General features: G+C 40.3%; 2 protein-coding genes across 2 annotated transcripts in view; one reads left to right on the forward strand and one right to left on the reverse strand.

Moving 5' to 3' along the window:
• The window catches only part of LOC110590109 (zinc finger protein 14 homolog), a 525,303-nt gene that overhangs the window by 281,634 nt on the left and 229,369 nt on the right, over positions 1–14,300 (reverse strand). The gene's annotated exons all lie outside the window — the stretch shown is intronic.
• LOC110590101 (zinc finger protein 382) overlaps positions 1–14,300 on the forward strand; it is a 382,742-nt gene that overhangs the window by 59,214 nt on the left and 309,228 nt on the right. The window lies entirely within an intron of this gene.

Genomic DNA, 14,300 nt, shown 5'->3' on the forward strand with positions numbered 1-14,300 from the left:
TTAAGCATCTGCCTTCGGCTCAGGTCATGATCCCAGGGTTCTGGGATGGAGCCCTGCATCCGGCTCCATGCTCTGTGGGAAGCCTGCTTCTCCCTCTCCCACTCCCCCTGCTTGTGTTCCTGCTCTGCCTATCTCTTTCTCTGTCAAATAAATAAATAAAATCTTTAAAAAAAAAAAAAAAGAAGCACCCAACTTGTGTTTACTTTAAGCTACTTGTGGTTTCAAGTTCTTTACATGTGTTATCTTGTTGAATCCACATTAATAACCCTGTGAGACAGGTAGGACTGTATTTCTTCAATTCTGTTATGCATTATTTTTTCCTTCACACTTGAACTTCTCTGAAATCAGGACTGGTTTTACAATTCCTGGCAAGTCATAGTTTCATTGATGGCATTTTTTTCTGGTGTATAAAGTAATGGTGGCTTTACAATCAGTGGTACCTCAGAATTGATGAAATATGGTATTTTAAGTTGACAGATGAGGAAATAGATTCTATTAAGTCACTCCAAACTTAAACAGTTAACAAGTAGTACAACTGGGATCCCTCTACTCTTTTTTTTTTTAAGATTTTATTTATTTATTTGACAGAGAGAAAATGAGAGAGAGAGCACATGAGAGTGGGGAGGGTCAGAGGGAGAAGCAGACTCCCTGCCGAGCAGGCAGCCCGATGTGGGACTCGATCCCGGGACTCCAGGATCATGACCTGAGCCAAAGACAGTCGCTTAACCAACTGAGCCACCCAGGCGCCCCGGGATCCCTCTACTTTTGCCTACTTGTCAGAGTGTTATCTTTTTTGGTTTATGTTGAGCAAGTTTAAACGTTAAGCATATTCTCTGTCATTTATAAGTTGTTTTAAAAATATTTTTTACAGTTAATCTATTTTGTATGTGTTTTAGATTCAGAGTTTTCAAAAAATGTTTTCTTCCTTTATGTCATGGCCTTCCGTACTACAAATATAGAAAAGTCATTCAGGGGCTCCTGGGTGGCTCAGTCAGTTAAGTGTCTGACTCTTGATTTCAGCTCAGGTCATGATCTCAGAGTTGTGGGGTTGAGCCCTGTGTTGGCCTCTGCGCTTAGAATGGAGTCTGCTTGAGATTCTCTCTCTCCCTTTCTCTCTGCTCCCCTCCCCGTTCGCACTCTCTAAATAAATAAACAAAATCTTAAAAAAAAAGTCATTCACATTTTCCTAAAGTACTTTGTCTTTTGCCCAAATGATTCAATCTTTAAGCATCTGGTGTGAGATATGACCAGCAAGTGTTGGCTGTAAAATTCCTAATTTGGGGTGCTTATTTAGATTTTTCTTTTCTGTGACTTTGGAGTAGTCAGTTTTAAAGAATGGCATAATATTTGTAGTATGTTCAGGGTGTTTTCCTTGGATGTGTCTGAGTGTGGCTCTTCATTAATTCTGGCCGGTTCTCAAGGGTTCCTTTCTCTCGAAAGACTAATAAAATACTCTTTGTATTTTGAATTAATCTGTTTCTTTCTTTCTCTGACTTTTCTTTTGAATTCTGTGAGAACTTATTGAGTCTGTCTTCCCATTCCCATCCTGGCCAGAACCTTCCTCAGATTCTCAGAGGAAAAACTACACCCTCCCCATCCATTCTTAGCACATTTTGATAAAGAAGAAACTCCAGCTTCCCTTGCCCTAAACCCTTGACAGTTGTCATTTCTCCTTCTGTTTCCTCCTCTCCTCAGAGTGGTGGATTGCCCTTTCTCTCTCTCTTTAAGATTTTATTTATTTCACAGGGAGAGAGTGTGAGCACAAGCAGGGGGAGAGGCAGACAGAGGGAGAGGGAGAAGCAGGTCCCCGCAGAGCAGGGAGCCCGATGCGGGGCTCCATCCCAGGACCCTGGGATCATGACCTGAGCCGAAGGCAGCTGCTTAACCTACTGAGCCACTCGAGCGGCCCCCATTCTCTGTCTTAATGAAAAGCTATGCACTGTTTGCTATGTGATCATGGGCTTCTTCATAACTTCCTCTATATGATGTGGTCATTATACAAGATTTAGAGAATGTGATAGTGATGGAAATTCACCTGAATGTGTGCTTAAACTGGCAACCTGGAGTTCCCCCAACTCTCACCTCCTGGTCTCAATCCCATTGCTTCTGTCCCTTTCCTATTTGCTGATCTCATGCCTTATGACCTCACTCCACTGTCTGCAGGCTAGATCAGACCTTTTTGTAGGGGTGGATAGTGCATTGTCCTCTAACTGGGCTCCCTGCCTCTTTTACTCCTTGCCAATAAAATAGTCCAGTCATGTCACTTCCTTTATTGAGTGAATCCCTGTTACTTTCAGGACAAAGCTCCAACTCTTTCATCTTCATTATACATTTACTATAAAGCACATTCTATATTTACTGGAGCACCAATCCTAGTATTGGAATAAAGCGGTAAGTAAGGATGCGTTTAGTCCTGCCAGGGATGACCTGTCATCCAAGACTTTTCCATTCCATTTGCCAACCCCCCAGGCAATCCGATTAATGTGCATCTTCTTATTAGTATGAGTTTATGCAAAATGATTGTCTTGTGTTAAGACCCAATGTGATCGGGTTTTCTGAATCCTCCAGATATGGTTGAGAAGAATGTTATTTGAATTGGGTGCATTATTCTATATGTGGCCATTAAATCAAGCTTGTTAATTTTGTTTGTAATTTAAATAGTTTCTATTTTTACTGATTTTGTCTGTTGTGTCTATCAATTATTTCAAGTGATGTGTTCTCTCATAATGATGAGGATTTGTCATAATTTTGTTCTTTATTTATGTGTGTGTGTCTATATATATTTTTTATTAGGGATGAATACAAGTTACATTTTCACCTTTTACCTCCAGTCTTTCTGGATATTTATGTTTTGGATGTGTCTCTTATAAACAGCATATATCTGGGCTTTGGTTTCTGACCTTTATCTTTTAATGAGATTATTTAGTCCATTAATACTAATTGCTGATATAGGGGCACCTGGCTGGCTCAGTCAGTGGAGTGTGTGACTCTTGATCTCAAGGTTGGAAGTTCGAGCCCCATTTTGGGTGTAGAAATTACTTAAAGTCTTCTTAAAAAAAATTTCTGATATAATTGAAAATAAATATAAATAAATTACTTAAAAATAAAGTCTTTTTTAAAAAAATTGCTGATATATCATTATTGGCTTAGTTTGTGCTTTTTATTCAACCTTTTCCATATTGTTTTAATCTCATTTCACCCCTCTGTGAGTTTGAAAGTTATAAACTAGTTTCATTTATTTAGTGGTTACCTTAGAAATTTTAACGTATTTTAACTTACCAGTGTCCTAAACTAAAGAACATCTTTATGTTCTTGTCAAACAGTATAAGAAACTAGGATAATCTAACTGATTAAACTTATATTGTTGTCAGATGTTTTAATTCTACCCTTTTTTTAACCCATAAAAGATTTTTATTTTATATATTTCGATGTTAGCTTAGTTATCCACATATTTACCAATTTCTTTGTTCATTTTTCTTATATTTTAAACCCTCTACCTTGGGATCACTTTTCCTTCAGATGGAAGTACATACTTCAATGAGTTTCTGGGGGTTTTGGTTTTGGGTTTTTTGAAAATGTCTTGATTTGCCCCCATTTGTGAAAGATTTTTTTCCCAGCTGACTGAGATAGTCTGCTCTCTTCTGGTTTATATTGTTGCTATTGAATAACCATCTGCCAATCAGACTGGTGTTTCTGTGTAGATAATCTGTCTTTAATCTCAAATTGCTTCTAACATTTTCTCTTTGTTTTTAGTGCTCTGTAGTTTTGATATAATTGTCTAGGGTTTCTTTTTATTTATTTTCCTTGAGACTCATTGGACTTCTAAATAATGCTTTCTTTTGCTAGTTCTGAAAATTTCTTAGCCATTAGGTCTTTTTATTTATTTATTACTATTTTTTTTTTATAAGCAAGCTCCATGCCCAACATGGGGCTTGAATTCATGACCCCAAGATCACGAGTCACATGCTCAACTGACTGAGCCAGCCAGGTACCCCCATTTGGTCTTCAGTTACTGCCTTTTCTCAGTTCTTCTTTTTCCTTCCAGAACTCTGGTTAGATATCTGTTAAACCTCACTTTATCTTCTTGCCCTCTCTTATACTTTCCCATGTTGTCCTTTTTGATAGCATTCTGCATAATCTCTTTTTATATCTGTAGTCCAGTAATTTTTCTCCAGAAATATTTATTTGAGCCATTGTATGACTTATTTTCAAATATTAGGGTTTTTTTGTTCTATAAGTACTTTTTCCTTTTAAATCTACCTGTCATTTGGGACACCTAGGTGGCTCAGTGGGTTAAGCGTCTGGCTTCAGCTCAGGTTGTGATCCCAGGGTCTTGGGATCGGTTGAGTCCCTTGTCAGGCTCCCTGATCAGAGGGGAGCTTGCTTCTCCCTCTATCTGCCATTCTCCCTGCTTGTGCATGCTCTAACAAATAAATAAAATCTTTTAAAAGATTCTCACCATCTTACTTCCTTTTTGTAGTATACCTGTTTTATATTCTTTGTCATTATCTATGTAATAAATGAATCTTTGCAGGTATGACATTTTCCCCTAACATTTTATTTTTATTGTGGAAAGTTTAAAATATTATGGAAATTTGAAACAATTGCATGATTGATTTTCCTGACACTCTGATCCTGGAATTATGCCTCTGTGCATGTTTTATTTTTATTTAGTTTTTTGTTTAGGTGAAATTCACATAACATACAGTTAACCATTTTATAGTGTACAATTTAGTGGTGTTTAGTATATTCACAGTGTTGTGCTGTTTTATTATTTTTGACATTTGGGTCATTTTCCTTGGAATTCTGTTACGGATTTTTTTTTTTTTTTAAGATTTTATTTATTTATTCATGAGAGACAGAGAGAGAGAGAGAGAGAGGCAGAGGGAGAAGCAGGCTCCCCGCTGAGCAGGGAGTCCGATGCGGGACTCGATCCCAGAACCCTGGGATCGTGACCTGAGCTGAAGGCAGAAGCTTAACCATCTGAGCCACCCAGGCGCCCCTGTTATGGATTCTTGAGGCCTGGTTGAAGGTTGTTCTTCTAGGCCAAGTCAGTGTTTGCTTCTGCCAAGAGCACTGCCAAACCAGAGCCACCTTAAAGTAGATTTATAGATGGAAAGTTTTCTAGATTCACCTTAGTAATGTGCATGTGAGCCACAGACCTCTGGGAGGGCTGGCTTGTGGTTATAGTTCCTCAGGGGAAAATGTTTTTCTTCCACCAATTGCCAAGATTCAAGTCAGGCCATTTTCCTTGTAGCACCCAAGAATGGGAGTGTTGCTTCTACTTTTTCTTTCTTTTGTGGGCATGGTCTTAGATGTCCCAGGTCTTTGCAGTGCAGAACCACTTAGATTCCCATTTTGACCAGCTCTCAGCTTGGTCTCCTCTCCCCTCATTCTCTGAATGTCAAAGCTCATGGTCATCTTGGTTCAGCAGAGGTTCTCTGGTAAAATAAATGTCAGTGGCTCAGCACACTCCTATTTGTTCTCCAGCTTGACTCAGTTTTAGCTTCTGAAGATTACTTTCCTTCTTTTCCAGATCATCATTGCATCCCCAAATGTTTTTAATATTCAGAACATTATTTTTCAGCTGGTGATTTGGCCATGGTAACCAGTTCCCTGCAGAGTTTGATGTCCTGTGATTGTCTCTACTTTTCTGCTTTTCCTTCCTGAATCTGAGCTTTTTAAGGGCAGGTGCTGGATCTAAATCATAATGTCCCCAAGTGCCCACACAGAGCCAGAGTCATGGGGAATTTTGATATTTTCGGATAAAGGAATTTTGTTTGCAGAACTGCTTCTTTCCTCCCTTTCCTTTCTACCTTTGATTTCCTCTCATAGAGTGCTGTGCTCTGTAGAGACACACCGAGCAGACCAAGCATTTTCTCCTCTAAATGGAGAGCCCAGTATAGGACTTTTTTAAAGGATCGTCAGAAATCCCCGGCTGCATCTCTGTTAAGAGCCAGAAGTGGGGGGCACCTGGTGGCTCAGTCATTAAGCTTCTGCCTTCAGCTCAGGTCATGATCCCAGGGTCCTGGGATCGAGCCCCACATCGGGCTTCCTGCTCCACAGGAAGCCTGCTTCTCACTCTCCCACTGCTTGTGTTCCCTCTCTTGCTGTGTCTTTCTGTCAAATAAATAAAATCTTAAAAAAAAAAAAAAGTCAGAAGTAGAAGACTATCATCTACAGAGTTGGAGAAATCTAGATTCAAAACCCAAAGGGCGCCTGAGTGGCTCAGTCGTTAAGCATCTGCCTTCAGCTCAGGTCATGATCCCAGGGTCCTGGGATCGAGCCCCGCATTGGGCTCCCCGCTCCGCGGGAAGCCTGCTTCTCCCTCTCCCACTCCCTTTGCTGGTGTTCCCTCCTCCGCTGTCTCTCTCTGTCACATAAATAAATAAAATCTTAAAAAAAAAAAAAAACCAACCATGCCACTGCTAACTGCAAATTTGAGTAAATGACTTCTTATTTGAGCTAAAGTTTCCTTCGAATTAGGATTCATGGGCTTCTCCTGAGGATTCATACATATAAGTCACCAGAAACTTAAAGTACTTAATTTGCAATAATTGTACTTGAGATTCATGTACACTGACTATCAGCAATAAGGCTAGGGGTGGGCGCCTGGGTGGCTCAGTCGGTTGAGCGACTGCCTTCGGCTCAGGTCGTGATCCTGGAGTCCCGGGATCGAGTCCCGCATCGGGCTCCCTGCTCAGTGGAGAGTCTGCTTCTCCCTCTGACCCTCCTCCCTCTCATGCTCTCTGTCTCTCATTCTCTCTCTCGCAAATAAATAAAATCTTAAAAAAAAAAAAAAAAAAAATAAGGCTAGGGGTGACAGTAAGAGGGAATAATGTCAGGCAGGAAAGCCAAGTTTAGAGAACTTATAATCTAGATTGGAAACCAGAATGTGTTGGCCATGAAGATTCTGAGAATTGTGGTTTCTTGTAAAGCCATTGCAACCTGCATCCAGATGGTTGAGCTTTGCCAAGGCTACACAGGACCTGCTGATCCTGGTGGGTTGTCTGGCTCAGTAGTGGTGATTCTGGACAGGGTCTTCGTGGAAAGAGGTTTCAGTTGGGGTTTTAAGGGCCCTGGTTCTGGGATATGGGAACAAAGCTAAGAAGGTACCTGATACACTGAATCTGTTAGGCCAGGGAGAGGCTGGAGACCTCTGTTGCAGAAACTATTGTCCGGGGCTGGGCCTGCCCAAGTATTCTGTGCTCCTGGGCCTGGGGGCTTCACCATGTTTTTGGGATGACTCCATGACTGCATGACTGAGGAGCTCAGTGTGTTCCAGTGTGGTCCTGCCCGGGCCAGGTCAGAACAGGTCCGTCTGGGCTCAGATCAGTTGGGAAAGTTGTTTCCTCTAAATCCATTATATACAGTTGGATTCTCTGGGGTTCAGAGCTGGCAAAGTTTTGTTACGCTCCCTCAAATCAAGAAAGACAGACTGTGTGTGTGTGAGAGAGAGAGAGAGAAAGGGAGAGAGACACACACTTTTGTTGTGTATGTTCATCTTGGGTCACATCAGTGTGAGTCTGGATCTTCCTCCCATCAGTTCTGGCTGATCAGGAACAAAGAGAGTACAGTGAGGGCCAATTTATAGGAACAGGAACATAATAGCCAGATGTATAAACTGTTGAGAAAAGACTCATACTGCAAAAGAACTTTAGAGAACTTGTGCAACCTAGTACCCCAAAATAAGAACATTGAATATAGAAGATGGGTTGTCATACAGCCAGTAAAAATGATGTCTATTTTAGAATTTTTGGTCACATGGAAAAGTGATTGGGCTTTAATATTCTGGCATATTTATGGGCATGCGCTTTTAAGAAATTATTAAATCATGTTATAAATCATCATAGAAATCAAGTTATATTCAAATCCTATTTTCAGAAATAGAAGTTTCGTAAGATTCAGAGTTTTAAGAAGTTTTTATTGGGAGAATGGGAAGGAGATAGTTACAGGTGTTGTATGGTGAACATAGAGTGTGCCATGTGCTTGCATGTGTAGTTTTATTTAATTGGGAAACACCAGTTGTCTGAACTTTGGGGATAATGGAAGAGCTTAGAGCCCAAGAGGTTACTCCTCTAGTTTCAGGCATGCCTAAGCATGATGTGTGCAACAAGAATGGTATGTGCTCTGGTCACTTTTGTTTCCACACTGCACCACCCCTGTTAAAGGCCCAGCACAGCCTGTTTTCTCAACATTGTTACCTTACTAAATTACTTTTTCCATTTTTTTTTATTCCATTGTAAAGATTTTGCCTATCAATTTCACAGATAGCATATTGATCTGTGGTTTCAGGGCTTCACATTCAAAGATGTGGCCATTTACTTCTCTCAAAAGGAGTGGGAATGCTTGCACTCTGCTCAGAAGGATTTGTACCGAGATGTAATGCTGGAGAATTATAACAACCTGATCTCACTGGGTAAGTTATGTGCCCCCCAAAATTCAGAATTGGCCTTCTGGAATTTTATGTTCTTTGTTAGGAATTTCTCATGAGGGGCGCCTGGGTGGCTCAGTCATTAAGCGTCTGCCTTCGACTCAGGTCATGATCGCAGGGTCCTGGGATCAAGCCCCGCATCGGGCTCCCTGCTCTGCAGGAAGCCTGCTTCTCCCTCTCACACTCCCCCTGTTTGTGTTCCCTTTCTCGCTGTCTCTCTCTCTGTCAAATAAATACATAAAATCTTTAAAAAAAAGAATTTCTCATGAGTGCTTCTCAAATGCCTGGCTGAGTTAATGATTCTTGTTGCTTCCCAAAGAAGGGCCTATCCCTTACAAAGTTAGAATTGGCTGCTCCATTGGACAACTTTTTTTTTTTTTTTTTTTGGTTCCTCTGACCTTCACTCCTTCCATTGACCCTTAACCTGCTTACTCTTTCTTTAAAAATTTTTTTTTTTAAAGATTTTATTTATTTATTTGACAGAGAGAGACACAGTGAGAGAGGGACCACAAGCAGGGGGAGAGGGAGAAGCAGGCTTCCCGCGGAGCAGGGAGCCCGATGCAGGGCTCGATCCCAGGACCCTGGGATCATGACCTGAGCTGAAGGCAGACGCTTAACGACTGAGCCACCCAGGCGCCCCGTGCTTACTCTTTCTTGATAATCATGGGCTAATTTTAATTCTGATACACATACAACATAACTTTGTCCTTTTTGTTTTTTGAGCAGGACTTTCTGATTCTAAGCCAGATGTGATCTCCTTATTGGAGCAGGGGAAAGAGCCCTGGGTGGTTAAGAGTCAGGAAACAAAAGAATGGTGCCCAGGTAAGTGATGGTGACTCCTATGAGGAACACTGTGGCAGGTGGTCACCCAGGGGGCCAGTGAGAAGGCAGCACATCTGAGCTATTGGTAGGAAAGCTTGCTGAAAAGGTCTGAGATCTGGAGAAAAAAGGAAGGATGTTTCAGCATGAGGCCTCAAATTTTCACTCTACTTATCACTCTTGCTACCTTTCCTCATATTTGCTTCTGATTTCAGGAAGGAAGTGCCTTCCTCCTTCCCATGAGACAATTTTCCCTGTACTTTGTGTCCAGTTTTGTCCTGACTTTTTAAAGCAGCTAGCTCTATTGAGATAGAAATCACATATTCTAAAATTCACTTAAAAAAATAAAATAAAATTTACTTAAAGTATACTGTTCAGTGGTTTTTAATATAGTCACAGAGTTCTGCAACGGTGATAATGATCTAATTTTAGAACCTTTTCATCACCCCAAAATGAAACCCCAAACCCATAAGCAGTCACTTCTACACCCAGCCGTAGACTTTTATTTCTGTAAGGTAGGTAGTGATCTCCCTCTTTCATTCCTGATATCAGTATTTGTCTTCTTTCTTTTTTTTCTCGGTCAGTCTAGCTAAAGGTTTGACAGTTTTGTTGATCTTTTTCAAAGAACCAACTTAGAGTTACGTTGATTTCCCTGTTCTATTTTGTTCATCTACCCTCTAATCTTTATTATTTTCTTCATTCTGGTATCTTTGGGTTTACTTTGTTCTTTATCTAGTTCCATAATCTGATTTGAGATCTTTCTTGGGTTTTGGGGTTTTGTTTTTGTTTTAATATAGGCATTTTAAGCTGTAAATTTCCCTTTAGGATCTATTTTAACTATAACCCATAAGTGTTGGTATATTAAGTTTTCCTTTTCTAAGCATTTTCTAATTTCTTTTGTGATTTCTTCCTTGACCCATCAGTTATTTAAGAGCATGTTTTCTGTTTCCTTGTTGATCTTCTCTATCCATTATTGAAAGTAGAGCATTAAAGTCTTCAATTTGTTGAATCGTCTGTTTTTTCTGCAATTCTGTTTTTGCTTCATGTACTTGGGGCTCTCTTTATTAGGTACATACATGCTTATAACTGTTACCATTTCTTTTTAGCTTTTTATTTTGAAATAATTTAAGATTCAGAGGAGTTACAAAAATAATACAGAGAGTTCCCTTGTACCCTTTGCTCAGCTTTCCCTAATGATAACATCTTACCTAATGCTAGTACACTGTCAAAACCAGGAAATTGGCACAACAGTAGTAATGAAACTGTAAGTAGACCTTATTCAGATTTCACCGATTTTCATATACACTCATTTATTTTTTTTTTATTTTTTGGTGTATATTACTATGAAATTTTGCAGCATTTGTAGATTTATATAACTCCTACCACAATTGGGATACAGAACCTTCAGCAATTTAGATTTTTTTTTTTTTAAAGAATTTATTTATTTGACAGGGAGAGACACAGTGAGAGAGGGAACACAAGCGGGGGAGTGGGAGAGGGAGAAGCAGGCTTCCCGCGGAGCAGGGAGCCCGATGCGGGGCTCGATCCCAGGACCCCGGGATCATGACCTGAGCCGAAGGCAGACGCTTAACGACTGAGCCACCCAGGTGCCCCGCAATTTAGATATTTTTTATAAAATATTTTTGAAACATGCTATAATGCTTAGTTGAATAAAGCCAGATACAGAACTTTTAGAGTCATTGCTGTTTTGGTTGTATAAAAAGGATGCTACAAAACACTGGAAGGAAATAAAAGGTAACAGTGAATAACCTAGGAAGTAGGAAGTATGCTGATTTAAGGGCCGATTTAAATCCCTAATCACTGATAGAACCCTGCAAGTTTTCTTTTTTAGAAACCTGGCCTGTACTATAGCCAGAGAAATGAGGGTCTTTTTAGGGGAGATGGTTATAGGTAAGGGACTGCTGTGAGAGAATATTAGGGGCAATATTACCAGACTGGTAAGACTTTTCAGATCATGACAAATGATATGAAGCTGGAAGGAGAGGTAGTAGGATCTAGGCAGTATGGTGGGAATGCTGTAGAAGGTGGAGGAACTTACTCATTTAAGGCCCCAAGGAGAGAAGGTCATGAATGGGTGTCCTAGAAGACCTGAATGGAGGTCCACGTCATGCAGGGCCTTCTCACCAAGTCTAGGAGTTTGGATTTTTTTTCTTAAGGACACTTGGCAGCCACTGAATGTTTTAAACAAGATAGGAACATGAGTGGATTGGATTTCTAAGACCTCTCTCTGGCTTCCTGTAGAGATTGAATCGGATTCCTGAGTGAAAATGGTGAAACTTACTAGGAGCCTGTTTGGGAAGTCCAGGTGATTTGGCCTTGCGCTAGAATGAGACCACGGGATACAGACATCAGAGAGACTGAAGATCAATTTAGGGGAATGATTCTGTAGCTCTGAGGAGTGATTGTGCAGGAGAGGAGCAATGGGAGCATCCTTGATGGATGTTACTTTTTGATCCGAGCATTCCTTTAAGGCCCAAATTTATTATTCGAATCCATGCTTTTTACAGTTTTCCTTCTCTAACAGATAGTTTTTTCCAAAATATTTAAAATAACAGCATCTTCTGACATCTGACATCTGGAACTTCCCATACAGCATAAAATGCCAACATCACGTTACCAGTCATCATATAGACCTTGCTTTTAGTGCCCTTCTCTGAAGGACAACTGTGTAGTGTGGCATTTTCATTAGATTGCAGATACAGATCATACATTAATCACAGAAGAATCTTTTCTTCTTACCAGTTCTAGGTTTATTCATCTCTCCAGATTTCCCAACTGTTTGTCTTTTCTGTAACTTGCTTTTGGCTGGTCCAACCACCCTGGACCTTAGCAAGAACAAAGGGACTATCCTAAACAGCAGGGTGCCTGCACAAGCTCTAACAGCTTACACGGAGCATCTCCTTTTATCTCAGCCTTCTTGATTTCTGAGTAGTTAAGTAACTGTCCAGTGTCATACAACTAGCAAGTCATGGGACTAGGATTCACACCCAAGCAGTCTGGCTCTATGTTTTTTGTCACAACACCATACAACCTCTCATAAATGGTTGCCATAGTATTCTTAGTTTCCATTAGAATTTTTTCAGAATTACATAAAAGATTCTCGTTGTGTAAAGCTATCAATCTTCCAGGGGACTGGTATAAGCACATGTACAGATACACCCTAATGGTGCTGGCTTGTTAATTGAACTATGTGCTGGGGATTGGTTATATCATGGTGAGTGAAGTAAGTATTATACTAGTTCTAGGCCACTTTGGGAGAAATTATACCAGTAGATAAACTGATGAACAAATGCATAATTCCAGAATTAGGAAAAAGATTATGAAGGCAAAAAACAGGGTACTTTACAGAAAATTAAGATACTTACAATGAAAGAAACTGGGCATGCAGGGATTCTGGAGTAGAGCATTCATGGCAAACAAAGCATTTCCTGAAAGAGTCTAAGATGAGATCGTAATTGGCATGATTTAGGAGTCCAGTAGAGGCCAGTAGAGAGGTACATAGTGAGTGAAGGTGAGAGCATCTTAAAATGAAGGTGAATAGGGAAGCAGGGTCCAAACAGTGCAGAGTTTTGCAGGTCTAGTAAAGAATGTTGTATTTTATTATAAGCACAGATGTGACGTACTGTATTTAAACAGTGACTCCCACACCTTGAGTTGCCTCTGCATCACTGAGAGAGATGAATAAAAATGCCAATAGCCATTCATTCATCAAATAGTATTTACTCTGTATAGATACACTGAAGGGCAGACAGACAATACAGAAGTAAACAAGTTAAAGTATAATATCTGTGGAGTTTAGAGGTGAAGTATACTGATGTCTGCAAGATGGATGAAGGAGAGCCAAATGTTTATTATAGAATCTAGGTAGTGGGAATATGGGAGTTCACTGTCTCAATTCTTTTAATTTTTCTGCGTGTTGAAAGTTCTCATAATGTTGGCGATATAGATAAAATGATATGTGATGATAAGTGCACTGCAAAAAAAATTAAGTAGAGTAAGAGGGGCCTGTTTGGTAAAGAGTGGTCTCATGTTTGAGTAGCGGTCAGAATGAAGTACTCGAACAAGCCATATTAATATCTTAGGGAAGATATTTGCAGGCAGAGATTCTGAAGGAGGAATGTGCTTCACAAGTTTGAAGAACATCCAGTTGGTCAGGGAGCTGGAGCAGAGTCAGCTGAAGAGAGGAGATCGGCAATGAGGTCAGAAAGAGGGTAGTGTGAGACAGGTTCAGGGAGGGTTTTGTAGACCGCATAAGGACTTGGACTTTTACTCTGCACAAGAGGGAAATCCAGTGGAGACTTTGAGGCAGAAGAAAGGCCTAATCTCACTTAACAAGAACACTCTGGCGGGCGCCTGGGTGGCTCAGTTGGTTAAGCGACTGCCTTCAGCTCAGGTCATGATCCTGGAGTCCCTGGATCGAGTCCCGCATCGGGCTCCCTGCTCGGCAGGGAGTTTGCTTTGCCCTCTGACCCTATCCCTTCTCATGTGTTCTCTCTCATTCTCTCTCTCTCAAAATAAATAAATAAAATCTTTAAAAAATAAAAAAAAATAAAAAAAAAATAAAAAAAAAGAACACTCTGGCTACTGTGTTAGGTATGGGATATTAAGAGGGCAACAGGGAAAGCAGGGAGACCTGTTAAGAAAGTGTGTTAACCTTGGTGAGAGATGGCTTTGGGCAAAGTGGTAGAGATACGAGAGAAGTAGTCAAGATCTGGATATATTTTGAAGCTAGAGATGAGAGGACTTGCTATTAGATGTAATGTCCTACTCTTTTAGATTCTCATTTAGTTGGTCTTAGGTGGTTTCTGGACATCGTGTTTGTACTGTTCCTCAGCTGATTCTGATTTTCACCAGAGGTGAAGGACTACTTCCTTCACAAGCTCCCCTCATTTTCTCTATTCTCATCTCCTCCCCCAACCCCCGACCCTGGGCTTTTTTTTTTTTTTTTTTTTCCAAATTTCAATGCTGTGTTAAGAGCTATTAAATTACTCACTATTTTTAGTTTGTCATTTCTACCTTAGAACTT

Source organism: Neomonachus schauinslandi, chromosome 16 (genome assembly GCF_002201575.2).
Source record: "Neomonachus schauinslandi chromosome 16, ASM220157v2, whole genome shotgun sequence".
NCBI lineage: Eukaryota > Metazoa > Chordata > Mammalia > Carnivora > Phocidae > Neomonachus > Neomonachus schauinslandi.